At 44.3% G+C, this 14,237-nt stretch overlaps 2 protein-coding genes across 6 annotated transcripts in view; one reads left to right on the top strand and one right to left on the bottom strand.

Annotated features, from left to right (window-relative positions):
- Positions 1-2,134, bottom strand: part of LOC144152936 (uncharacterized) — a 31,685-nt gene extending 29,551 nt beyond the window's left edge. Inside the window, exon 1 of one of the 3 annotated variants that reach the window (XM_077684516.1) lies at positions 1,849-2,134. The gene's annotated coding sequence lies outside the window, so the exon portion shown is untranslated. The remainder of the gene's footprint in view (positions 1-1,848) is intronic. The other 2 variants (XM_077684515.1, XM_077684514.1) reach the window with 2 other exon arrangements.
- The window catches only part of LOC144152935 (MFS-type transporter SLC18B1-like), an 89,026-nt gene that overhangs the window by 29,713 nt on the left and 45,076 nt on the right, over positions 1-14,237 (top strand). Inside the window, exon 1 of one of the 3 annotated variants that reach the window (XM_077684511.1) lies at positions 7,474-7,615. The exons of the other annotated variants lie outside the window; for them this stretch is intronic. The gene's annotated coding sequence lies outside the window, so the exon portion shown is untranslated. Of the gene's footprint in view, positions 1-7,473; positions 7,616-14,237 lie in introns of those variants that run through there. 3 annotated transcript variants of the gene reach the window in all.

The raw sequence follows: 14,237 nt of genomic DNA, 5'->3' as shown, positions 1-14,237 counted from the left end.
ACTCTAATTGCATTCTACGCGTGTGGTCAACGCCATCCGAGGGATACGCATCAGCGCTGATCTTGTTATCCCCCCATGCTGTTACGTCTGATAACCACTTGAATAGAGCTTTCGTGTTATCGAATAATAAGACGTGTGCCCGGCTCCAATGGAGAATTTTATCTACACGCCCGTACGCCATAAAGGTTTTTACAACTTACCATGCTCCACTTAACCTTCGTCAAGCCGTTGCGGAAATCGGAGGTTGTTAGTGAATTATGCCTCATAGGAATTGAAGGAATATTATGTCATCATCATCATCGTCATCGCCAGCCTATCTACGCCCACTGCAGGGCAAAGGCTTCGCCTATAAATCTCCAATTATCCCGATCCTGTGCTAACTGCGACCAATTTATCCGTGCAAACTTCTTGATCTCATCTGCCGTTCTAACTTTCGGCCACCCCCTGCCACGGTTGCCTTCTCTATAAATCCACTCTGTTATTCTTAATGACCAACGATTATCTTGCCTTCCCATTACATGCCCTGACCACACCCATTTCTTCTTAATTTTTACTAATCTGTCCTTAACACGCGTTTGTTCCCTGACCCACTCCGCTCTCTCCTTGTTCCTTAAGGTTACACCTATCATCTTCCGTTCCATTTCTCACTGAGTCGAGTCTCCCCTAGATGTTTCATGATACTCCAGCGTGATGTGATGAGTGGGACCTTGTTTTAACGCAGAATACATTTAAGTAACGTCGTGCAAGAACGTGTGGGTAAATTTTAATTCCAATTCCGCATAAGCGACGACGCCAGTTACGAAAGACGAAAGCGAGTGACCAAAGAGAGCAAGCTGGTCGGCGCTGAAAATCTCGTGCGTAGCGAAAAATGCAAATAAAACAGTTTAACGAAACATTCGGAATCCTTTGTGATCATCATTGTGTTGGTAGAAAAGAAGTTCCCTCCTGCTCAGTGGGCTAGTCGATTTAGTGAGGCGTGGGTGATTCGGCCGTGAGCTGCTTGCAAGGAAATATTAACTTCTACAACTTGTAATGGCCGCAGTCATCACCATAGGCCAACCTCCCTGACCGCATATGAGCGTTTTGTGGAGGGAGTTTTTTGAAGACTAACGCCAGGGTCCTTAAAGATTGAGGCTGGTGTGTATAACCGCGTTCGACGTGGATCCTTGCCTCAAACAGCCCGTCCAAACTTCATCGTTCCGAACGACTTCTTCGGGCTGTAAAATGGAAATAATGACCATTATCTTCATCAGTAATCCAACATCAGGAAATGATTACCGTGAATCATAATGTGAAGCCATCTAGACGTACGTTTAAGCTAGCTCGCCGTTTAAAACTAACAAAGTCTGATCCTTTTATAGTTGAAGGCAACGTACAGATTCGTCGTAATTTTCTAAAGTGAAGGCACCTGGGACTTCATTAAACCATTGAAAACATTTGTGGCTCACAAAGACGTAAATTTAGCGCCAGTAGAACAACTTGACAAAAGCTTGGAGCATTCGACATATAGTGAAAGTAATTATACACACGGTAAAAGTCGGCCATGATATGTTGCAGACCAATCTATTCAACCAACTATGATTTCTTGTGGCCAAATAAAGGCGTATGGAAAGCTGTTCTAGTCCACAGGGGCGCGGGATTTCTCGACCTCCGGCAACGACTGCGGATACACAAATATTTTCAACCAAAGCAATCATGTTCATGCATGGAAAGACTCATCTCTACCATCGCCAGTGTTATACTTCTAGAAATTGACAGAAATTTCAGCCTGCCCCAAGCAGAAGGTCTCACAAGTGGATACAGATCAGTGCCCGCAGGAGTCGCCGTTGAAAGTCACGTTGTACTCACTCAGCAGCTGAGCTAAAGAATCGAGAAGGCGCCGTATCCACTCACAGCGAATTTCGTTGAGCCGGGCACCCTTGTAGCGAGTGTGGTCCGCGCTGTTCCGGTGCGCAGTGCTGAGTGAACAGAACTCGTCCTTGGCGTGCAGACGCTTTCCTTCGAGTGATTCATTATTTCGGCACCGGACATGACGTCGCATCGAGGCGCGAACACAATGCGCCTTCTGAAAGAAAACAAGACTGCCGTCCGACGGACTCGGCACGATAATCGCCTCTTCCTGCAATTTCCCGCTGAAAGAACATGCAAGCACGAACAAACCGAAGGGACTAAGTAAAGCTACAGCGAACTCCAGCAAGGAAATCCACTGTGCATCCGGAAATTTTGAAGGAAAAAATGAGTAAATATGCCTCCAGCGCGTATAGGGCAAAACACTCGCGTCTGAGCCCGAGAGAGATCGTCTGGCCCGGAGGTACTATCGTGGCCTTTTGAGCTGATAGTTACTGTACTTGCCCGGTACCGTCTTTTTTACATAAAGTACAATCAAGAAAAATAGGTGGGCTCTGCTGATAAGTAGGCTATAGTTTAATATAGTTTCAATGTGATAGTATGCTCGTACCTCATTAGCGATGTAGCCCATGTTAGGCATACTGCCACCTAGGCTGCACAGAATAAAATGCCGCTGTGTGTCGGCTGCGTGACCGTCATTGTTATGGAAAGCTGGGAGCTGCAAGGTAAAGACAGCAGGTAATTGAGTGCCTCTAAAGAACAGAGTAATGTGAGATGACACGATGGTTTATGTAATACAAAGGGAGGCGGAATCAGCGCTTTCTTGCTTCTTTCCGGCCCTTGTTTATTCTGCGCTTGATTTATTTTCAGTAAAGATACCTCCGACGCAAGTAGCGACAGAATTTCGACACAAAGAAACAGACGAATAATAAACTCGATAGGCGGTGATTTATAAAGATATTAACATACTCTTACATTAGGGATGTTAGGCACAACTCTAGCAATTTTCTCATATACATAGACTTGCGAATAGTTCAGGACGTCCCAACAGGACGTCCCAAGACGTCCCAACATGGCCGAATACACCTCCGCACACTTAAAGAGCATCAAAAGATGTATCGCAGCCAAACGGGTTTTTGTTAGAAAAGTGTGTCTTAGAGCCCGTCGCCAGTACGAATTTAAAGATGTAAGGAAATGAAGCTGCCCAGTGATGTTTCGCCTTGACTTTTAATGTAGGAATGACCTGCTAACAACAGCGTGTTCGGTGCTCAATGAAGTTGAAAATAAAGTTCGAGTTGAGTACGCTTTTGGAAACTAGGATGCCACTGCACAAGTTTGAAGAAATCTCTTTGGAGAGGACGCGGAACATAGTTTGAGAATCACTGTGAAAACTGTGTAAACAAACGCAACTACCGTCACCTTTAGATTTTTGTGCTCAAAATTGTGCGTGTTGTCGCTGCGCCCCCTTCTACTGCTGCTAGCGGTTGTTCTCCAAGAGTTAGTTGAACTAGAGGACTAGGTTGAAACCAATAGCGTTCCAGCAGTTAACGCTAGCTGCCGGGTAACATGAATAACGATCTCAAACTGCCCTTGAGAGCGAAAGCTGCAGCTAAATAGGGTTCATATAGGTGCCTCTTTGGAGAGAGAGAGAGAGAGAGAGAGAGAGAGAGAGAGAGAGAGAGAGAGAGAGAGAGAGAGAGAGAGAGAGAGAGAGAGAGAGAGAGAGAGAGAGAGAGAGAGAGAGGGAACAAACCTTATTTTCCGCAGGATCCAGGTCCAGTCCTAGTTTCACCGGGTCCACGCAGTACTGTAGCATGCACGCGCGAATCCGGTGCACATCTTCAAAAGAGAACGTCCTGGGCAGCCTGGACGTTTACTGTCGGCGAGGGAGACAGCCAGAGCTCCCAGGAGGTGATGGAGGCGAGGGATGGGGCAAGAGGTGGCGGCGTGCAGTCCCAATAAGAGTGAGGGATGGATGGGTAGGAAGAACAGGTGGGACAGGAAGGATGGCCAGGGCGCTGATAGATGCGGGGAAGAATGTGATGGGAGGGGAGTGAAGAGATTTCAGCCTGACGAATGAAAATAGGCATTTATGTGCACTTATAAGCACTTAGGCACGAACGCCGAAATAGACATTTATAGGCAGTATAGGAACACCATAAAAGCCCTTCTTAAGCTTTAATTCGTGCTTATATATAAAGTGAGTGATAGGAGCGCACAGAACAAAATAGGGAATTTCCTAAAATCCGGCCTCTGCTCATTAGTTTCGGTCTTCGTCGAGGCAGGAAATGGATCGTCGTAACTGTGGCTGCAGTGTTCATCGACGTAGTGAAAACAAGCATTCTTACGTCGTGGCTATTAAAACAGAGTCATGTTAAAGTGGAACCTGAAGCGAAGCCCTAGTTATGTTCTTCATAAGGGAGCTTCATTGAATGCTTCTGGGTATTAAAACGCCAATTATTTTCACCGATAGCCAAAGGCAAATGTCCGGTCCACTTACAATAATGCGTTATTGTAAGTGGCCAAAACAAGACAAATCGGTGAAAAGGAAAGCATAAGAATTATGTAACAGAAAATTACAGAAAACTAAGGATGTTGGTTATGCAAGTAAAACATTTTGCGCGTCAAGTTAAAATTTCTTGCAAGTTTAGTCTCAATTGATATCACATTCCATACGTTCGCACCAAAAAACTCAATCAAGCTTGCCTCGTCGTACTAGCCGGCAAAGAATACAAAGTTAAGGGCAGGGAATAGTTCGAGGTTACTATTCTATTGACCAAAAGGGCAATTGTGTAGTCACGAAGAAATGTAAATGATAGCACTCGAAGTTCGTCAAAAAATATGCTACTTGGGTGGTCAAAGGGAGAGTATGTTATTATTCTTAACGCTCATCTTTGTAGTCGTTCGCATATGTTACCTCCCACGTTGCAATACGGTAACTTATATGGAAGTGTAATAATGAGAAATATAGGCAGCGGAGAATGTTAAGTGGAAAGTGTTGACGGGCCTTCATTAGTTTGTAGCAACAAAAAGCAAGTTTTTTACATACGCTATAAATTTGCTCCGTCCAGTGCAGGTGTTGATGAGGAATAACTCCTAAGTATTTAATAGAAGACATGTCTTCAATACTACGATTTTCTACAGCTAAACTAAATGAGTCATAATAGAGGGGTTTTGATCTTGAATGAAAAATTACGTTTTGATTTCTCACTGCTAATAGTCATTTGTTATGCAAAAAAAAAACACTTTGAAAGAGCTGACAAATCCGTCTCGATATTACTTTGAATGGTTGACAAAGCTTTTCCACTTGCAACTAAAACATTGTCGTCCGCATACATTAAAACATCTGAAAAAGCAACGGACTGAGGAAGGCCATTTATAAAAATAGGAAATACAATTGGCCCCAACGCCGAGCCCTGAGGTACTCCACACGCGATTGCTTTACACCCAGAATGACAATTACCAATTACTACTTTCTGTTGTCTGGATGATGAATAGCTTTGAAAGAACTTGTTTGAGCCCGTCACGAATCCATATATTTCCAACTTCTTCAACAACACTGCATGGCAAACAGTATCGAATGCTTTTCTGTTATCTAAGAAGATTTATACTGCGATTTTGTTTTCACGAAGTGCACAGATAAGGATCTGGGATAGGGATAGAATGGCTGTGGCTGTAAACGTATGTTTAACAAAACCATGCTGGTGACGACAGATTATTTGGTTTGCATGAAGAAACAGATTTGCCTGAGCTTAGATAAGCATTTAAAAAAAGGTGTTCATTATGCTTAGTATGGATATTGGTCGGTAACTACAAGGACCATTTGGATCCCCTGATTTAAGCACAGGTACGACCTTCGCGAGATTTAGTATATTTGGGTAAAAGTCGGATTGCAAGGAATGGTTAAAAATGTGACACAGTGGGGTGCAGAGTGCACCAATGTTGTATTTTAGAGCCTTTTCAGGGATGTCATCATGGCCAACTAATTTGCTAATTTGCAGTCCACTAACCACAGAAAGAATTTCATCTGATATAGGTGGCGAAAGTGAACGCCTTCATTTAGCTTCCCTAGTACATCTCCAATTATCTCCAATTAATAAGGGAGGGTGGAAAGAAGCTATTTAGGCAATTACCAATACTAGTGAAATAGCTGTTGAAGTTTTTTGCTACTTATACCGTGACATCATCAGGAAAAATACGTTTTACTAGACCTATACCTTTTACGTTCTTTATGGTGTTCCATAAATGACGTAATGTTGCTCGCCAAAAGACATATATTCTACGGGGATCGGCTAAGAAGATGAATACAATACAAAAGCGTTTCCCCTCAAAAGCACTGTTAAAAATTATGCCGATATTGTGAAGGGAATACGACGTCCACTACCAACTGCGACCGTGGTCTCAGCTACAATGCTGTGTGCCAACACTGCATCTTGGGCTTTGCAAAAAAAAAAAAGTAAGCCGTTCCACTCAATGTGAAAGCTGTCGGGAGTGCAGAGCAGTGATTCGCCATAATGGGCTGCAGCGCCGTTATCCGCTGACTGCAGCATTTCAACTTTCCCGCCTTCACAGGGCTCGCGCGCCTCCTGCCTGAAATTGCGCCAGCGGGAGTTATGTTGTTTTTGCGCTTGCTTTAATTTCGTATGCTGGAGCTGTTTTACGTCATCTCGAACGCGTAATTTTTTTCTTGCGCGGCTGGAGCCTTTCTGCGTCATTTCGAAAGCGCCATTTCTTCTTTTTGCGGCCGCTTTTTTCGCTTACTATAGTAAAAGCCAACCCAATGAGCGTTCCTAACTAAAGGAACGCGTGGGCTCCCGGTTATATGCACATATTTTGCATGACATGTACCTTCAGTTTTCTTTGCGCTAAATATGGGGAAGATGTGCGACAAGCTCCAGCGGTTCACGAAGTTTGAACGGTTATGACTATTTAAACAGCGGGGTTTTCGAAGCCTCACCGGGACTCCTTGACCCCGGTACAGAAGGCACTACTTGGGTCCGTTATCTCGCTGTCCCACCTGATTCCGGCAGTCGCATCGACCGTTAGCGAGCTACGACGACAAGGCGAGCCCGTAAAGTGCTGTGCACTAAACAGTATGTGTGCTTGCTACAGAGCGCATAACCGTGACCCCTATGTGAAACAGATAAAAGTATAACTGCGGAGTCTGCGTGCACAACCGGACTGGCGCCGGTAGGTTTGTGTTGCACGGGACGAGCCTGACCGCGACGCTGACGCCGTGTTGTCGCACTACGTAATCCCGTAGCCATTCTTACGGCCTCTTTTGTCAGGGCCCCCTGGCAGCCGGGGTTTTTGGCCGTCATTTATTCTCTCAGAGGTTGCACACAGGATGCGCGGTTTGTTTCCTCTTGTGCTGCCATCCCAATACCGCAGGAAGCGCTGAACAAGCTGCTAGCAGCCTCCCTTGAGACTTAAATTTCAAGTTCCCTAGAGCATCCTGTTTTCACACCGTTCAAAAGCACTGTGCGTGGACGTTCACTCAATGCCAGGCATGCGCTGCGTAGGCTTGGCACGTTTAACACTTTGGGCCGGCAGACGCGTGCCAGATATAAATAAGCAGCGCAAAAACAAAAGAAGACTCATCGAGCCAGACCGGTTGAGGATGTTCTTTCCTTGAACGCCGACCTAAGGCGGCCGTATTTCGAAGGTGGGAGGGAACGTCGCAAGTTTGCCTCGGCGGATACCATTTATGTCACGGGTTTTGTTGCCAAGGCCCCGCCTCGCGTGCTACGCGGAGAATGGCTGGCGGGTGAGTAGCGTAGAATTGTTTGCTTTTTTTTCGCAAAGGAAGAGAAAGACCCTCAGAGTAGAATCACGTAGTCTAGTCAGAGCCCTCGGTTGTTAACTTCCAATTCGCAAGATGTGTAAAGATGTTAAATTATTAGATACTAGATACGCTCTTTGGGCGCTCAAAAATTAGTGCAACAGAGAGCAGGTGCGCAGAAGCACTCGTACCTGCCTGCGTCTGTTACTTTCTATCAGTTTCCGGGCACTAGGGAACGTTGTTATAGAGCACTAACATTGTCCACATTAGCTGCAACAGTGATTAAAAGGAAATTATTAAAGAAAGAGTCAGAGGGGGAGTCAACCATTATATTTCTCTTTCTGAGCGCATCAGTAGATTTAGTTACCTGTTACCGAACAAGCAATCACGTTTAACAATATTTTTTTTATGAATGCAGCATCGCTAAAACGCAGTACATCAGAAGTTCGGACCCTTGACGCTCTGGGTAGTATTTTTCGAAAAACGTTCTTATGTTTTACGTCACCGACAGCTCACGCGTATTGGTTGTACCAATAGCGAGGGGCAAGCAGATGTCTAAAAAAAAAACTATGAACTGTCAGTGACCCAGTAAATACCGATAGATCAAAATACATGATAACGATGCTGACGTGGTGAATATAAGCACGTTAGTAAGATTATTATTTTGTGGGAATCCCAGTGGGATATCATTTACAAAAATACCATTAGGACAGGGAACACAATAAATTCATTTGTTAAGAGCCTTATGGCCTTCCTCTTTTCTCCCTTGTTAAACACAGTAAGATCTCGTTTACTTCCCAGAAATTCCATAAAACGAATACACTTAACGAGCCGTCCGACCGTTACAACGTGTGAATCACAAAAGCTACGTGTAACTATACAACTGAGAAATATTTCATCAAAAGCTTTATTATGACACCTGTGAAAAGGTTAGACTGCCGTGAGACCCACGTTTATGAAACTACGTTGAAAAGAAACTTGTCGCACACAAAAAAAGTTTACAATCGGTTCTAAATAAGGTATTTTAACGTGACCGCAGAATTACGCGATTTTTTCAGCTCGAAAGAAGAACTATTCACAATCTTCATTCCAGTGAATTGCATTTTTTGTTCTCATAAACTCTACTTTTAATGTATTTTCTAAGCTGTTGACACATAAAGACGTCTTTTATTATAGGAATAGATCAAGGTATTTTCAGACTCGGTCTATTGCGAAACTGGGAGTTATTTTTCTTACGGCTCACCTTTATAACCATTCCAGGCAGTTATTATTTGTATTACACGCTTTTGTGACCACTGCAGAGGTTCAGATATGCTTTGTAAGCCTAAGGCTAGGATTAAATGCGGTATGTTAATTATTATTTTTTTAAAAGCAAAGTAGAGGATGCGCAAAGCGCTTCTGTCAGCGCAGTTTTTTTTTTATATAGAAGCCTGCATACACACTTTTGCACTAAGAACGTCGATTTGACTTGTTGAGTGCTAGTGAATACTGGAATTTACCAGAATTTAAGGCAAATGCCTATTTTATCCTTTCGCTACTATCGTCCAGTTTTGATAGATGAGCATAAATTAGACGTAAATCAGAGATTTTAAGGGGTTTTTATAGTGCCTATAAATGCCCATTTTGTCCTTTATGCCTAAATGTCTATAAATGCTTTAAATGCCTATTTTCAAAATCGGCGCCTATATGAACACTGTTTAGCTTCAAGTTTCGCTTTCGAGTGCACTTTCGACAGTTATTTATTTTACCGGGCAGCATAATTGTTCGGAACACTATGGGACACGAGCTAGTCCTCTAGTTCATCTAACTCCCGGAAAGCAACCGATAGCAGCAGTGGAATGGGAAGCTCATTCTCAGTGACAAGAGCCAGACCGGCACATTTCCTACCCCAGTCTTAGGACACCTCATCCATCCTTCCCTGTACACTCTCTTCTGTCTTTTCTTCTCCCCTGAAAGAGCTGACCTGAACCGCATAATGCGGGATTTCTCCAGACGGTTCTCCTACAAATCCCTCCAAATAACTACGTCGGAGCAATGGAAGGATGCCATTCGCAGCTCAACGCCTACAAGCCAGGACAAAGCTTCGGACTGGGTGTACACTGTTTCCACCCATTCCCGCTGCTTTTTGTCCAAGGGACAAAAAAAGGTGTTCTGACACCCTTCCCCCCCCCCCCCCCCCTCCATTTTAAATCCAAAAAACTGGAAATACAGCCGAACCTCGATTTAACGAAGTCACCAGGACCCGCAAATTAGTTCGTTAAATCGGGAACTTCGTAAAACCGAGAGAACGACAAATTTCGTTCCAGAGAACGACAAAGTTATTGCCCAGTGAAAAAGCTCGTGGTTTTCGTCCGCGCGCGCTTCGTGAACAGCGGGAGCACATACCTCTCGTAGCTGGCCAGTGAAGTCAAAGCGTTCTCGGCACCCTCGTGTGGCCCGGCAAACCGCCTAAGAAGTTCAACGGGGTCCATCCCCTGGTTTGGTGTGGGCACGGGAGCTCCGCTAGTGTCCGGATTGTTCGCATTTCCAGACTCCTTTTGTGCGCCGGAAACGAGCTGCACCCTCTCCTCGTCGTCGAAAACTTAATTTGTTTCAGTGTCCGCGCCTGCATCGGCGTTCACGAAGTCGTCGAAGTCCTGATCGGCGGCCACCTCGTCACGCCGACGAAGCTTTTCCCAAGTCGGCGATGCCTCTTCCTGCTCGTGTTGCGGGCTTGTGGAACCCGACGCAGCCTCAGAAGTAGAAGTGAGGAAGCTCTTTTGAAAGTGTGGAGATAGTGTGCTACCGCTCCTGCGCCGGCAGCACACTGCCAGACATTCTGGTCACCATAAATCGGGTTCGGCGGCGACGTTTGTTTCGTTATTTTTCGAGTTCGTAAAAGCTTTAAGCTTGTGGGCAACTGCGAGGGGAATCCGAATTTGTTCGCTAAATCAGGAAATTTGTAAAATCGGGTTTGGCGAAATCGAGTTTCAATTGTATTGCTAGTTTCCGGTTTTTCAAGCAATTTCTCACGGTGACTCTCAGACTATTTTCCGCGTGCTATCCAAACAAATTTGTTTAAACGTGAATTCGCGTCCTCGTTTCTAGAAGCATCCCCATATCCAACTCTATTTTTAATGGAACGGTTGCGCATGGAACACACCTTCGTTAGCAGATTATTCCTGTATTGAAGTGCCAACGGCGAATCAGCACTGAGCAGCCAGCTTTCCTTGCGCCTTAACGGGACCCTGCAACACTTTTGATAAACACTTTCACTCTTTCATTCGTCTCTGGAACTACTGCGAAAGCTACAATTATCGCTAGCACGGAGCGGAAATGCGTAATTTGCTCGTCGCACCAGATACGCATTCGATTCCGGCTCTGTTTTCGTGACTTTTTTAACAAGTTGCTATCGAAAAGCGTTCATTGCTGCAACTCAAGGAAAACCGGCCAACAGCCGCTACATGGCCTTAGTGACGTAATTCGGGCCGTGGAAGAACGTCCAGACCAGGAAAGAGAGAAACATTTTTTGAGCCAGTTTACAAGTTATCGGACGGGCATAGAGCTGTAATCTTTAGCTGAGGTACTTTGCGACCTCCTAATCTAAGTGTTGGGTTTGTTGGATGACTAGGTTCTGCAAGAATTTAAGATTTGAAAAAAAAGTTCAAAAAAAGCGTTGCAGGGTCATTTTAAAATTCCCACATCCGACGGGCTCTAGAACGTGCTTTTCCATCAAAAATCTGTTCAGCTATTCAACGCCTTCTGAAAAATTCTCTTTGAATGTGTGGAAGTGTACTTTCCAGTGATATGACGTCCTGCCTAAACAAGTCGATTAGTATTATTGTATACGAGAAAGTTTCTAGTTTCTAAAGAGCTCACCTAACAATCCTTATGTAAGAGTACGTGAACTTCTTGATTTCTCTAGCGTTTGTTACATATGTCTTTTTTGTTGTGTCGTAATTAGATAGCGCCAGGCAGACATCAAGTAGCGCTCTTTTCAATCCGTATTCCCAACTCTTAAGGATATTTTTTTATGCTTGTTTCACTACAAGCGACGCTCGAGTAAGCGACAGAGGCCATTTAACATGAATGTGATCAGCGCGCTTGTTGAATTAAGCCACTGAATCGCATTCGTCCAGCAGTGTTATGCAACAATGGAACGGCTATGCTCAACTGTTGGAGCCTTTGCGTCAACATTAACAATAACATTTTTGGTTCTCCTGCAGCAGATACAAGTAGCGCACGTCCTCGCATGAAATTATTTGCTCTTATGTAAAAATTTATCGAGCCTACATTTACGATGTTGGAGGCCTAAAACGTTATTTTGCCTGCATGTTTTGGCGCCTAAAGCGCGCTTTTTGAATGCCAAAAAATCCGGCCTTTATGTTTACCATGTGTAACTCTCAGACATATAATCGTGTATGTGTGTTCGCGTCGACAGTTGTCAATTTTAATTTAGGAATCTTCGCTTTTAATTATGCGATGACAAAATGTAGTGTACTTACTCATTCTATTGGAATTATTTGGTATTTTGTTAGCAAGAAACAATTCAAAATTTCTCTGCAGAATATAATGTTTGCGTTTAATTTTTATTCAAGAACATTGCTCTAAATATTCGGGTCAAATGGTCCGCATACATAATATTTTCAAAAGCGCTTAATATGTGTGGCAACTTATTGATGCACAGTGAAAAGAATTCTGGCTAAAACTGCAATGTTGTAGCAATACTGTTTATCGTGAAGGCCGGTTGTCTGTTTTAAATGTGGCTAGAAAAGAAATAAAAGTGTCTGAGTAGGTTTACCGTGGTGATTTATTTTGGTGAAGAGAATTTAATTGGTTTACCGTGTCAAACGCTTTTTGTTAGTCGGGAAATGTGCCTACCACGAGGTTGTAGATGTTTAATGCAACCTATGATTACACTACTGAAGACGTCCAGTGATTACACGATAACCTGTATTTATAAGGACGACCAGTATATTTCACTTGTGTAAAATAATTGATACGGTAAACAACAAGTTTTTTAAAATGTTATTTATCACGCTAAGAACAGACTTTTGCGTGCAGCTATAGTTGGTTGAGGAAGTTCCATTCCATTCTGTGATTATGATATCTCATGGAATTCCATTCTGATGATTCCATTCTGATGTTTCCGTCTAAGGGGACGTTTGCATTGATATAGGGTCTACCTACTATAACCATTTACTGAAACCGATACAAATATTTGTAATCTGCATCGATGTGACACAGAACTGGATCCAATGTTATGTCCCATATTCGCAGTATGCTTTTGGGCGACGCCGGTAGAAGAATGGCGCAATTTCTCGCCGCCTCCCACGTTCCTTTCTATCGTCGCGCTTTCTCGTTTATCCATCTCTCAGTTTTTACCCTTGCGCAATCCAAACTACAAGCGCCTCCCACGAATGATTCAGCTGGTGCCAACATGTCTGCCACATATCATCCAGCGATGTCCTCCGAGGCGGCGACGCGGCCCAGCGGGTCGCTTGTCGTTGATAAAACCGAAACCCGATGCTGGAGAACCCGTGCGGCAAGGGCTGCGGGAGGACCTTTCGTCACCGGAATGGCGCTCTCGGCTTTCACTGCGTAGCTGTTTGCAATTAGACGCCGAGGACCGCACCAAGGCGACAATTCATCTTTCTCGCGTTGTCAACAAATGTGCGAGGACTGCGTACGGGTTAACAGCGGCCAGCCTTCAGACAAAGAAATGGCACTGAAGCACTCGCCCGCGAAGAGCGGTACTGGTTCCGCTTCGGGTTTTTCGGGATAAGCCTTTGATCCTGGAAGATTTTTTTTTTCTAAGGCGTTAGTTGCTGTGTATGTTTTCATGCTCCAAACTGTCGCCCAGAAATCTCCTGCCCAATCACTCATGTGGCGTGATTTCGAGGAGCTTGCCGCTTGAGATCGGTCTTAAAAAAACGCGGGTTACGTTAGTAAGAAGGATGTGCGCGGCGCCATCAATTTTCATTACCGCCGGTGGGCTGTGCCCTATGCCACTGTTATCTCTCAAAATTTTTTACCTGATTTAAGAAGTAACCCAATGCCTAATACCAGATTCCCAATCCACGATTTTGATTTGCAGAGGACGATGTCGGGGCATATAGGCATTAAAATGCTTCGGTGATGAATAAAATATTTATAACCTCAACGAGGTAACCCACCGTAGCTGTGGGCTTAATTCGTTTCCCGCTGAACCAATCAATAATTTATTTTTAATGAGAACACGCGACCGCGCCATTATTATTTTTTGAGCCTACTTACATTAAGACATGATATTAGTGTTGGGCTTATTTTGTTCCCCCTGTTTTCGGTGTGTAGCACGTGGGGGATTATATGAAGCTCGGCGGGGATTTCGCAGCCACAGCGATTCAAGGGAAGGAAAAGTTGGCTCGAAGGTTTTATGCTCCGTCTAAAGCACCTGATTTCACGCAGCAATACACTATTCGACAAGAACTCAACCATATTCCAGTACGTGGAAAAGGTGTTCAGTTTCCATGGACATCGTGACGTGATTCTGATAGTTCGCTCGCCCATGCCGCGAGATGGCATTACATTTTACCGCATTAGCCACCTTGGTTCAACACGTATGGTCATATAAACAAATAAAATGCGA

The sequence above is a fragment of the Haemaphysalis longicornis genome, unplaced genomic scaffold, assembly GCF_048455015.1.
Source record: "Haemaphysalis longicornis isolate Haplotype H1 unplaced genomic scaffold, Haemaphysalis longicornis Haplotype H1 scaffold_9, whole genome shotgun sequence".
In the NCBI taxonomy this organism is placed as follows: domain Eukaryota; kingdom Metazoa; phylum Arthropoda; class Arachnida; order Ixodida; family Ixodidae; genus Haemaphysalis; species Haemaphysalis longicornis.
Note: the sequence above shows the minus strand (reverse complement) of the source record. Positions and strands in the feature narration are given on the sequence as shown.